The sequence below is a fragment of the Herpailurus yagouaroundi genome, unplaced genomic scaffold (assembly GCF_014898765.1).
Source record: "Herpailurus yagouaroundi ecotype Mexico unplaced genomic scaffold, PumYag 29, whole genome shotgun sequence".
Lineage (NCBI taxonomy): Eukaryota > Metazoa > Chordata > Mammalia > Carnivora > Felidae > Herpailurus > Herpailurus yagouaroundi.
The window spans coordinates 59,119,309-59,131,587 of NW_024412377.1; positions in this window are offsets into that span (position 1 = coordinate 59,119,309).

Sequence of the window (12,279 nt, forward strand, 5' to 3'; positions counted from 1 at the left end):
GTGCTGCCCAGTGCTGAGCGCAGGAGCTGTGAGGTCGGGGCTGCCAGCAGAAGTGCTGGCCCAGCTGAAACAAGGACCAAAGAGTGGGAAGGGTCACCATGTACCACACTTTGGACAGAGAGTGTGAAGTCCCAGTACTACACAGAGAGGGCTGCTTCCTCGAGATTTCTCAGCCCTCTTTGGAAGCTCTCAAAGAGCCCAGGAGTGCTGGCACATGCTATGACTCGGGCTCCCCTTCTGTAGCCTGCATCTCAGATCGAGTGGGACACACTCACGTTATTAGGCCTTTTGTTCAGAAAGGGTTGCACATTTCATCAGCCTACAGGATTCTAAGCCTGGCTTTATCACTTAACAGTTGTGCGACTCTGCTTACATGTGTGTGTCACTTCCCCTCTCTGAGCCTCGCTTTCTTCATCCTTGATCAGATCTATTCTAAACGGTTGCTGGAGGAATAAAATGAGATAACACACATAAAGTGACTTGCATAATGTCTGGGAAAGAGTAGGACATACAAATTGCTTTCTTTCCCCATCAGCTTTACCTGAAGCCTGGTCCCTAATGTGGTAGGGTCCCTTCCCTAAGGAAAGAAAAAACAAAAACCCTCAAGGTAATCTATGTGCATATGTGACAACATCCCTCATGACCTTGTAACAACGTGAGACCACTTAATCAGACTGCATGTTTGTATGTGTTACCATATATGGGAGACAAAGAAGAAAATATATAAAAAACCATGCCATGTGGCATTCAGGGCTCAGTTCTTCGGGTATGAAGCCAACTGAGTGGTGCCGGCAGGAATAAAGTTGCTTCCTGGAAAGAAAAGCTTTGGTGTCATGACTCTGTGTGAGAATCCTGCTACATTACTTGGGGGCTCGTCCAGGATTTGGAGATGGTGCATTTCCACCTCCTTTGCTGCAGGAGATATGAATCCCGGAGGGCCGGGAGAGGCAGCCTTACCTGGAGCCAGCAGATGGCTTGATCCACAAGAGACTAACCCTCCCAGTACCAGGGTGAGGACCCTGTGTGCGCCAATGGAACCCATAAGGCCCAGGAACCAGCTCAGGGAGCGCTGCCCATCAGACTGGTAAGAACCAGGGTTCATTTTGGCAGGCCTGCCCCTAAGAGGCAGAAGGGGAGCCTGATCACCTCCCAGAGTTGCCCTAGTAGTTCCACAAGGGATGAGGAACAAAGCCGCAACTCTAAGGCACTGAATGTAGGGAGATCGATGGGTTGGAGTTGCTGTGTGACTGTGTGTGGGGACTTGTCTCTCATTCATTTCCTGGGTCAATGACTATGATAATTAGAGCCAACTGTCTTTGGATAGTCTACCTAAGAATGGGGACTTTAAGGAATATTCCCAAATAGCTGCTGAAACTCTCTTCATTTTGGGAAAATTCCCTGTCTTCTCTCAACTGACATTGGCTTCCTAATTCCACTAATGGAAAACAAAACAAAAGAAAAGAAACCTGGAGTCTGCTCCTCTGTCTGATCTGACAAGATTTAAAACTGGGAATTCTTTCTCTGCCTTTTGCTGGCACCTGGCCTCTTCTGCTTTCCCTCCCCCCCCCCCCCCCCCGCCCCGCCCCCCTCCTGTTTCTGCACCACCTGGGGGGCAGCCTGCATAACTGCTCTTTAATGCCTCAGACACCATCAGCTCCTCCTCCCACCCTAGAGGCCTTGGAGCGAAGACCACCCATTTCAGATTTCCCCACCAGTGCTCTAGGTAAAAATTAACCATGGGGAGCAAATTGTCTTAAATGGATCCAAGTAAAATGTATTCAGTGTTTAAGCTAATTTAAGTTTGTTGGTTTGAAACAGACAATGTTTATCAACAACAACAAAACTTTTATTCAACAACAACAACAAAAACTTTTATTCTACCTAGATTTGCTGAAGGTCAAATATGCCTATGTTATCTCTGTTCAAATTTGTTAGCAAAAGGATGACCTAAAGTAATGGTTAACTTCGTCTGTCTCATAGTTTTCATGGGCAATTGTTACGATAGCTTTCAAAGTCTTTGGTAAACTAAAATGTTAAAGTTTAAATTGGGATTAAATTCATTGGAGATCTAACAAGATAAGAGGCTAAAGCACTAATTACTAGATGTAGGTGTGTGCTTTTGACTTGTTGCAGAGAAACTAAAGATATTTGGACCTGTTGGAAAACATGCTTTGTGCTTAATTGATTCATAAGTTTGCTATCTAAAAAATTCTGATGTAACAGTTCACAGTTGGTTACTACTTAGTTTTCACTGGAGACTAAGGTTTGTAAGAGTTAAAAATCTGCCAAATATAGTTAAGACTAATGAAAATAAGAAAAACAACTCTGCATGTGAAAGAGTAGATACATAAATATATATATAAGAAATGATAATGCATTTTTTGTTAAAGTTAAAAAAGTAATTTTGTCCTAAATGAGACTGGTTGTTTATATATATATATATATATATATATATATATATATATATATATAAAGGCTTAGGTCAAAATCTAAAAGCAAAGTTATAAAAGGTTTGTAAAGAAAAATCTTAAAAAAATTTTTATATATGGTCAGGAGATCTAAGGTTATGCTAAATTAGCCACTATCTTACAGACACAAAACCCTGGTGGCCTTCCTGGAAAGGTTAAGGGAGGCTCTCGTTAAATATATGGCTATCTCCCCTAACACCCTTGAGGCTGAGACGATTCCAAAAGATAAATTTGTCATTCAGTCGGCCCCGGATATTTAGAGAAAACTGCAAAAACTGGCTGTTGGTCCAGAAGGGACCCTGGAGGAGCTCTTACAAGCTGCCAATTGGGTAATTACAACCAAGATCAAGAAGAGAATTTAAAAAAAAAAAAAAAAGCAAAAAACAAAAAAACAGAAAAAGAGGCTTAAAAAAAAAATCTGAGGCCTTAGTTGTAGCCTTACATAATATGTCAGACCGGACTTCCCGAGGTTCCTGGCACCAAGTGCTATCTGTATGGCCGTTCAGAGCACTAAAAGTAAGAAGGTCCTCAGAGAGGACAACCAAAATGAAAACCCCTTAAGCCATGCCCCTTACGTGGTGGAGACAATCACTGGGGATGAATGCCCTTGGGGACCTCTATCTGTGAGGGCTCAGATTACCAGTGTCCCTGGAAGGGACTGATGGGGCCTGGGGCTCTTCATGGTGGCTCCCCTAAACCAACTATCTAGCAGAAACGCAGAGCCTCAAGCAATTCTAAATATAGAAGGAAAACTGGTTGATTTCCTTCTCTTTTTTTTTTTTTTTTTTAATTTTTAATGTTTATTTTTGAGAGAGAGAGAGAGACAGACAGAACATGAGTGGGGGGCGGGGCAGAGAGAGAGATGGAGACACAGAATCTGAAGCAGGCTCCAGGCTCTGAGCTGTCAACACAGAGCCCAACGAGGGTCTTGAACTCAGAAACCGCAAGATCATGACCTGAGCTGAAGTCGGACACTCAACCTATTGAGCCACCCAGGCACCCCAGTTGATTTCCTTCTTGACACCAGAGCTACATTTTCTGTCCTCCTTTACACTCCAGGCCAACTACCCAAACTCAGCATGACGATTAGAGGCATCTCCAGAAAACTTATAACTAAATTTTTCTCTCAGCTCCTGGGATACATATGGGAAAAACTAATTTTTTTCTCATTCTTTCTTGATAATACCAGAGAGCCTTACTCCCTTGCTAGGAAGGGACATTATAACTAAATTAGAGACTATAATACTACTAACTCCAGAACAAATAAACAATTGTGTAAGTTTTTGGGAATTACTGGATTTTGTAGGCTGTAAATACCAGGGTTCAGGAAAATATTTTGCCTGTTATATCAATTATTAAAGGAGACTCAATCCCACCTATCCCCGGCCCCCCCCCCCCCCCCCCCCATATAGACACTGTCTCCAGCCCTTGGAATGCTTACAAACAGAGCAGGGCAATTACTATTACCAAGCTCACAAAGCTAAAAGATCATTAAAACACAGCATCAGGCCTTTCATTTAGGGGGGGACAAAACTTATCAAATGGCCCAAAGGATATTTACTGGAAAAAATTTGTCAAGGACAGTTCTGCAAGTAGTATCAGCCTGTGAAGTATGTCTTAGAAACAATCCTCTCAACCACAAACTTGCTCTCCCAGGCAGTCAAGAAACTGGAGGCCATCCAGGAAAGACTGACAATTAGGTTTCCCTCAGATGCCAAGGTCAAAGGAATTCCAACATCTGTTGGTATGGATTGATACTTCTACTAATCGAGTAAAGGCCTTCCCTTACAAGACAGAAACGGCACAAAAAGTAATAACAGTTCTGCTCTATAAAATAATACCCAGGTTTAGCTTACCTAAAGATTTGCAAATTAATAATGGTAAATGGCTGCCTCAACTCTTTCTCTAGTAGAACTCCTGGCTCTTGAAAAAGTTTTATACCTCAAAATAAAGCAAACTGCCTGCTTATACTCAGCAAAACTCTAAATAACACCTCACAGGTATTAGATGCTTTAAATTTTTTTTTTTTTAATTAAGTTAGGGCCAAACTCTTGGCAATAGAGCCACCATTGATTACTTACTATTCCCCCTCCTCCATCACCTGGGTTATGAGAGGTTCCCTGACACATGTTGTTTACAAAGTCAGGGTCTCTCCTAGATTGTTTGACAGGTTTGGGAACTGGGGACATTATCTTAAATGCCATCTTGTTGGTCAATATAATCTTTACTTTGTGTCTTACTCCTTGTGTCTGCTAATGTTTATGCCGCCTCATGCCTGCCAGCTTTCCTGTAGAACCATACTGTGGGCCACTCGACTGACCCTTGGGTAGACTCAAACTGCTGTACCTCTATATCATCCCTTATCAGCTTGAAGAAGCCAGAACAGTCATCATCCCTGTTCCCTAATGGGAGTTAGGGGCCCTATTCCAGGGGGAGAAATGAATAGGGAAAGGGTTAACATTGGGCAGGGAGAGGTAAGAACCTTCAGGGAGGCAGCTGCAAGTGGGAGGCTAAAGAACAGATGGGGTTCTCTCTTTATAAAATCCTTTATGGGCACCCTCCTCCCATTATTAAGGGCCTAAGGGGGTATCTAAATGAGATAGGCAATAAGACAACAGATGTGGGCCCTTGGCTTTACCCTAACCACCTTATGCCCCTGGGTCAGGGAGCGATTACCTGTGAGTCTGACCACAGACACTCACCCCTTTAAACCAGGGGATGCAATATAAATAAAGGAATGAAATGTCCAACCCCTGAAGCCCCATTGGAGGGGCCTGTTCACTGTCATTTTGGCCACCCCTACTGCAGTTTAGCTGAAGTGGGTCCCTGGATTCATTACATCAGAGTGAAGCTAGCATCGCGAAACTGGGAGTGCATTCCTGATCCATCAACACCATGTAAGCTGACCATACTGAAGAAGCAATCTGCAACTCCAGAGGCTCTGGGAGACTGCAGCCCTGCTTTAGTCACTCAGGAAGCTGACTAATCTACGTGTGGCAGAAGCTTGAAGAATCGACAGTCCGGCAAAACAAAAGACGGTCCTTGTTTTCTATATCTGTTTCCTTACTGTGATGCACTGTCACACCTTGTTTCTCGCTATTATGATTCTTGCTCTGCTCTTTGCCGTAGGATTGGCTGAGGCTGCCCAGGCCTGCTAGAAAAGTGGTGAGAGGTTTCTGTTAGCACTCACCTTCCTTTTGTGGATAGGATACTTCGTTGGTACCAACATGGGGAAACAATGGCCATAAGAGATTAGAAAATTAGATCCCCACAAATTTCCTAGTAAAACAAAATACCCCAGTTCTACTACTGGGGTTTGGGTTCTCAAAAGCTCAATTATTGGGAAAAACTGTCTTGTCTGGTGGGGTAAAAGTTCATCATCATCTCTGTTAAAAACATGCCTTAAAACAGATTTTATAACTGAACTGCTCAGAAAACCCAATGGTGGGGGACCCCAAATTACCTTGAGCCAGGTCCCCACCCCTTTTCTAACTTCTCTCATCTCTGAGAGGCCTGGGACAATGTCAACACAGCCATGAAATGGTGGGCCCCAGGTGGACTATACTAGATATGTGGAAGGACAGCCTATATGGTACTTCCCTCAGTCTCGTCAGGGTCATATGTGCTGGAAACCATTCGTCCATCTTTCTTCCTGCTCCCACTTGCCAGAGGGAAACATTTCGGAGTCCAAATGTTTGGGAACAGGGAGACTTAAAGGAAACAGTGTGCCTTACAAATTGGCAATTAAAAAGATGATAAATGGCCTCCCAAGCGTATAATCCAATATTATGGCCCTGCCACCTGGGCAGAGGATGGGTCCTGGGGCTACCACACTCCCATTTACATGCTAAACCACATAATCAGACTACAAGCAGTTATAAAAACTATAACTGCCAATAAAACTGCCAGAGCTCTTAACTTACTAGCCAAGCAGCAAACCAAAATGTGCAATACTATCTATGAAAATCGCTTGGCCTTAGATTATCTGCTTGCTTCTGGAAAAAAGAAAAAAAACTTTATAAAAAGTTTAACCTAAGCAACTGCTGTTCTCAGATAAATAATGGGGGGAAAAAGTCATAAAAGAGATCACAAATCAAATAAAAAGGATTGTTCATGTCCCCATCCAGACCTGGAACAGTTGAAACCTAGGGAGTTATTTGGAGGATGGTTTTCAACTTTTGGGGGATTCAAACTCTCGTAAAAATATCCTCCTAATTCTGGGAGGTTGCTTAATCCTCCCTTGCTTGCCTCCCTTGGTCTGTCTCCAGTCTCATTGAGGCCATGATTTTAAAAAAAAGGATGGCCATTCATGTAATGATGTTACAGAAATACAAACCTCTAAACCAAGATGATGCTCTTTGATCCAAAATAGAGTGGTCCGAGCATCAATGGGGTAGGGTCCCCTCTCTAAGGGAAGGGAAAAAAAACAACAAAAAACCATTCAAGGTAACCTGGCTATGTGCGTACGTGACAACATCCCTCATGACCTTATAACATGAGACCATTTAATCAGACTGCATGTTTGTGTGTTAACATATATGGAAGACAAAGAAGTAGAAAATATATAAAAAACTATGCCATGTGGCATTTGGGGCTCAGTTCTTTGGTACAAACCCAACAGAGTGGTGCCGGCAGGAATAAAGTTGCTTCCTGGAAAGAAAAGCCTCGGTGTCACGACTATGCACGAGAACCCTACTACACTAATAGTGCACATAGGGCGAGCATTGCTTGCTGGGAAGAGGGAGGGCAGGTTCTGTCCACACCCTTGTATGTTGGCTGTAATGGTGGGGAGACTGGGCCTGTTCCTCTTAGCCACCCACTCCCTGGGGGGATGCCACCTGCAGGACAGGGCGGGAAGGAGGTCAACTCTGTGAACACTGGGGCCAGGTGATGCAGGGTGAGAGGTCTGTGCAGAGTGCAGACAAAACCCCACAACCTGAAAGAAAGACCCAGCTCAACAATGCTCTTTTCAAGTGCCCATCCTCAAACCTAACGGGCCTTCACCTGGCCCTGCAGCTCCAGTCTCACACCTTGAGCCCACCTTCCACGTTACACCAGAGGGCACCTCCTGAAACGCTAGCCCATTTGCATCCCTCCTCTTCTCAAAATCCTCAGTGGCTCCCTCGTGGTTAAATCTGTGCTTTTCAAATAATGAAAAAAGGACCTTTAGTGAGTTCTGAAATCAATTTAGTGAATTGCAATCAGCATTAAAAAAATTGAATGGATGGGGCGCCTGGGTGGCTTGGTCGGTTAAGCGTCCGACTTCAGCTCAGGTCATGATCTCACAGTTCGTGAGTTCGAGCCCCGCGTCGGGCTCTGTGCTGACAGCTTGGAGCCTGTTTCGGATTCTGTGTCTCCCTCTCTCTCTGCCCCTCCCCTGTTCATGCTCTGTCTCGCTCTGTCTCAAAAATAAATAAACGTTAAAATAAAATTAAAAAAAAATTGAATGGATTAAATGTCAGCCTCAGTCATATATAAGTATTGTTTTGTGAAACATTTATTTCAGATTATTTTAAATGTAAGCATTTACATTTAAATGGTAGCTCCTCTTGGGAGCTACCTGAGTATAATCTGAACCTCTCAGCCTCCATGCTTGAAGGACAGGCAGGACCAAAAAAATGCAGGCTTTTCCAGGTGGGTAGGTGGCACTTTTAATAAGCAAAGGGATCTTATATAACGAGGCTTCTCTTGGGCAGCTGCAAGATGAATGGACCCCCGTATCCACCCCTTAAATCTTAAAAGCCAATAGAGAGGACTTAACTGGGCTCAGTCACATGTACAGTACAGGTGTTCTCAACTGTCTCACCATCTTAAGGCTATGCCCTAGGAGCAGCCTCCAGGGGGGAAAAAGCAAGTGGAACCCACATTCCCAGGGCAGGGGAGCAGGTGAGGAGCCTCCAAGTGCCCAGGTCCAGCTCATGGGCCAACTGGCAGTCATATCTTTCTGATGACATTCCCCAACAGCTATAACATATTCAGTGAAGTGCACAAGTATTGAGTGTGCAGCTTGATGGATTTTTATATGTGCATACTCTCATTTAGCCACCACCTAGACCAAGGCATAAAACATATCTGGTATCTCAGAAGGCTCCCTCATGCCCCTTCCCAATCCAAACTACCCCCCCTCACTCCCTGAGAGTTCATCACTGTTCTGATATAATCATCAATTAGTTTTGCTGGTTCTTGAACTGAATGGGGTTTTGGGGGTTGGCTTCTTTTAGCTCAGTATGTCTGAGATACATTCGTGATGTTGTGTGTAGCAGTAGTTTGTCTGCTTTCATTATTCTGTTGTGTGAATGCACCACAATTTCATTATCCATTTCTCCTGTTGATGGACGTTTGGGTTGTTTCCACTCTTTGGCTATTATGAACAAAGCTCCTGGGAATAATTTTATACCTGTCTCTTCATTTCTACTCATTTCTTTTAGCCATGCTAATCGGAGTAAAATTTGTGAGCCTCAGGGTAGATGTATGATAACTATTAAAACTTCCAGGCGTTTTTTTAAAATGTTTATTATTATTATTTTTTTTTTGAGAGGGAGAGAGACAGATCGTGATTGGGGAGGGGCAGAGAGAGAGAGGGAGACACAGAACCTGAAGCAGGCTCCAGGCTCTGTACTCCCAGCACAAAGGCCGATGCGGGGCTCGAACTCACAAACCGTGAGATCATGACCTGAGCCGAAGTTGGATGCTCAGCCTACTGAGCCACCCAGGAGCCCCTAAAACTTCCATTTTTTTAGAATAGTTACATTTGAGATTTATACGTGCATACGTTCACATACACATACAATGTCTATTGCTATGGTTCAGGTGGCCATGTAAAATGATTTTATTATTGTGGATCTTGGTATAACATACACACACATACACAATACACACAATGAAAGCCACTCATTAGAGGAGAAAGTCAAATTCCTTAGCATGGCTCACAAAGCAGGACCCAACCTGCTTCTGTCTCTACTGCCTCAACTCCCACCATCTCTTCAAGGTCTTGGCTTGCCTTAAAAATCTTCTTCCTCTGTTTTGGTTGTGGACTCCTACTTTTCCCTGAATATTCATTTCAAATGAATAGCTTTTTAAGAAGACTTCCCTGATCACCCCTTTCTCCTCTCCCTTTTTGCCCCTTTAGAACCCGTGCATCCTTCTATCACAATGCTTAGTGCCTTGTATTCTGTCTCCTACTGAATTATTTCCTTATACAAGAGTTCCTCGAGGGAAAACTGTGACCCACCTTTAGCCTCTAGGGTAAACATTTGTTCTTTACCTTCCACCTCCATCATCCATTCTTTTAGTGACAACCCCTAGTATTAATCCAGGGAATTACCATTCCTGCTCTCAGTCCTGGTAGCTCACTTGTGGTCCCATTCATTGAGGTGCTTGTGACCACAGTCTGGGCCCTCATCATATCCAATATCCTTGGCCATAGAGCTCAGTTGCCTAGCTGGTTGGAAAGGACTTTGGGAGTCTTGGACCCCATTGTCTATGTTTTCTCCATCCCCAGTCGCCCTGTGGTCTATAGCCCATTATATACTGGGCGTTGTACTAAGTGCTTTACATTTACAATTTTATTTAATTTTCACAGCAGCTCTATGAGCTGAAGGTACTATTATCATCGCCATTTACATATGAGAACTCTGGGTCAAAAATGTTAGATAGCATTTACCTAGTATACTTCCAGGACTGGGCCTTAGAGTAAAAATTCAGGGCCGCCTTTGTATCAATGATAAAACATTCAACTTTAACTCTATTGAGAGCAGATGCTTACAAAAAATAATTTTCATGTGTAAGTAGGTTTTTCACAGGTGTTGCAGAGGTGACCCACTTTTCTCTAAGCATTTTAAAGGTATCATCCCATTGTCTTCTGGCCTCCATCATTTCTGATAAGTAGTGAGCTGTATTTCTATTTGTTCTTCTGTTTATTTCATTTGTCTATATGTATTTTTTTCCTTCTGGATATATTAAAGACTTTCTCCTTATCTTTAGTCATTAGTAATGTGATTATGATGTGCCTGCTCATGGTTTTGTGTGGATGTGGGTGTGTATTTATCATGGGCGCAGTTTTCTGAATTTCTTAAATCTGTAGATTGCAGTTTCTTCTATTGAATTTGCAAAATTTTCAGCCATTATTGCTTGCTATATTTGTTTTCTTCCTAGTTTTCTGTCTCTTTTTGTTCTAGGATTCCAATGACACAGATGTCAGATTATTTAATGTTTCTTATTGAGACTCTGTTCATGTTTGAAAAATATTTCTTTATTTTGTAGTTGTTTGGATAATTTCTGCTGATGTGTCTTTACTTTCACCTCTACTTTTAAAGTGTTCGGTATTTAGTATGCTGTTATCTAGTGTTTTTTTTTTTTTAATTTCAAATATTGTTTTTTTTTAGTTTGTGAGGTTTCATTTGTCTTTTTAGAATTTTCTTATCTATCCTGAAATTCACCAGCTCTTTAGCTGTTACATTCATCTTTGCCTATAAAATATACATTTAAAATGTTTATTTTGAGAGAGCGTGTGAGCAGGGGAGGGAGCAGAGAGAGAAAGAGAGAGAGAGAGAGAGAGAGAGAGAGAGAATCCTAAGCAGGCTTCGTGCTAAGCATGGTAACACTATGCTGAGTGAATGAAATGATTCTAAGAATAGAAGACTGTCTTTCGATTCTGTGGTCTTTCTCTGAAAAGTATTAAGTTTTGTCCTAGTGAATGATTCAGTTGTTAACAGATCACCTTAATCCTGTGGAAGTGTAGTTTCAGCCTTTATTAGGGTTGTCCCTTCCAGTTCTATCCTATTCCTAGGGTGTAGACCTTAATCCTAGGATGTGGTCCTTACTCTTAACCTATGGGTAATTTACAGTCTCACCCTATGTATGAACTGTAAGCAGTCAGACAAGTATTGGAGGAGAATCAGCACACAGATTTTAGGGAAACTCTTCTGTGCTTCCATCATTTGCTGGATTTCATGCCTCAATTTCCAGTCACTCAAGCCCTCTGCACATTGTAAAAAAGGGATGTGCCTTTAGGGGAATATCTTACTCAATGTGTTTCCTTTATTTCAAGGATTGGATCCCTTTAGGTTCTGCCTGCTTTGGCTGCTGTCTAGTGCCTTAAGGCAATTGTTTTTTAAAAAATTTTATCTGGAGTATATAATTGTTATGTGGGAGGGTTACTTTTAGACAGGCTATTCCGCTCCTACCAGAAGCAGAATCTTTTCCTCACTTTTCTTTCTGCTAATCTCAACATGAGTGAATATGGAAGAACTAAGAAGTCAGGGAAGCAATGACACAAAGCCCTGAGGTACACTCAACAGGGCTAATAGGAAACGGGCTGTATGATATAATGGTTAAGAGCATAGGCTGTGGAGACAATCTTGGGTTTAATCTGAACCCTGCCACTTATCATCTGTATGAGATTACACAAAATGCTCCACTGATTGGGTCCCTATATTCTTACCTGCAAAATCAGAATGATAGTGTTGTTTTCATAGTTTTTGAGGGAGTGAGGGCACCATATCTGGCATATAATCATAACCAAAGGTGGTCACTACTGTTAAGAGAACAATGTGTTCTTTCACAGAGGGCTTGAAAGAGAGGGGACAAAGCTAGAGGAATCTCTCTTCCAGACAGTATGTGGATGACTTCTATTGGGGCTTTTCAGACTAGAAGTCTATGCCTCCAACTGTAGACATTCACAGTTGTTTGGAAATAAGCAAAGTCCCAAACATTAGAACATTTTTGCATTCCAGGTAAAGCTTATCAAAACGGGATGAGGTCTTTAAATTCCCTTTAAAATTCTTGATAGATTTATTTCAGACCCCACCCT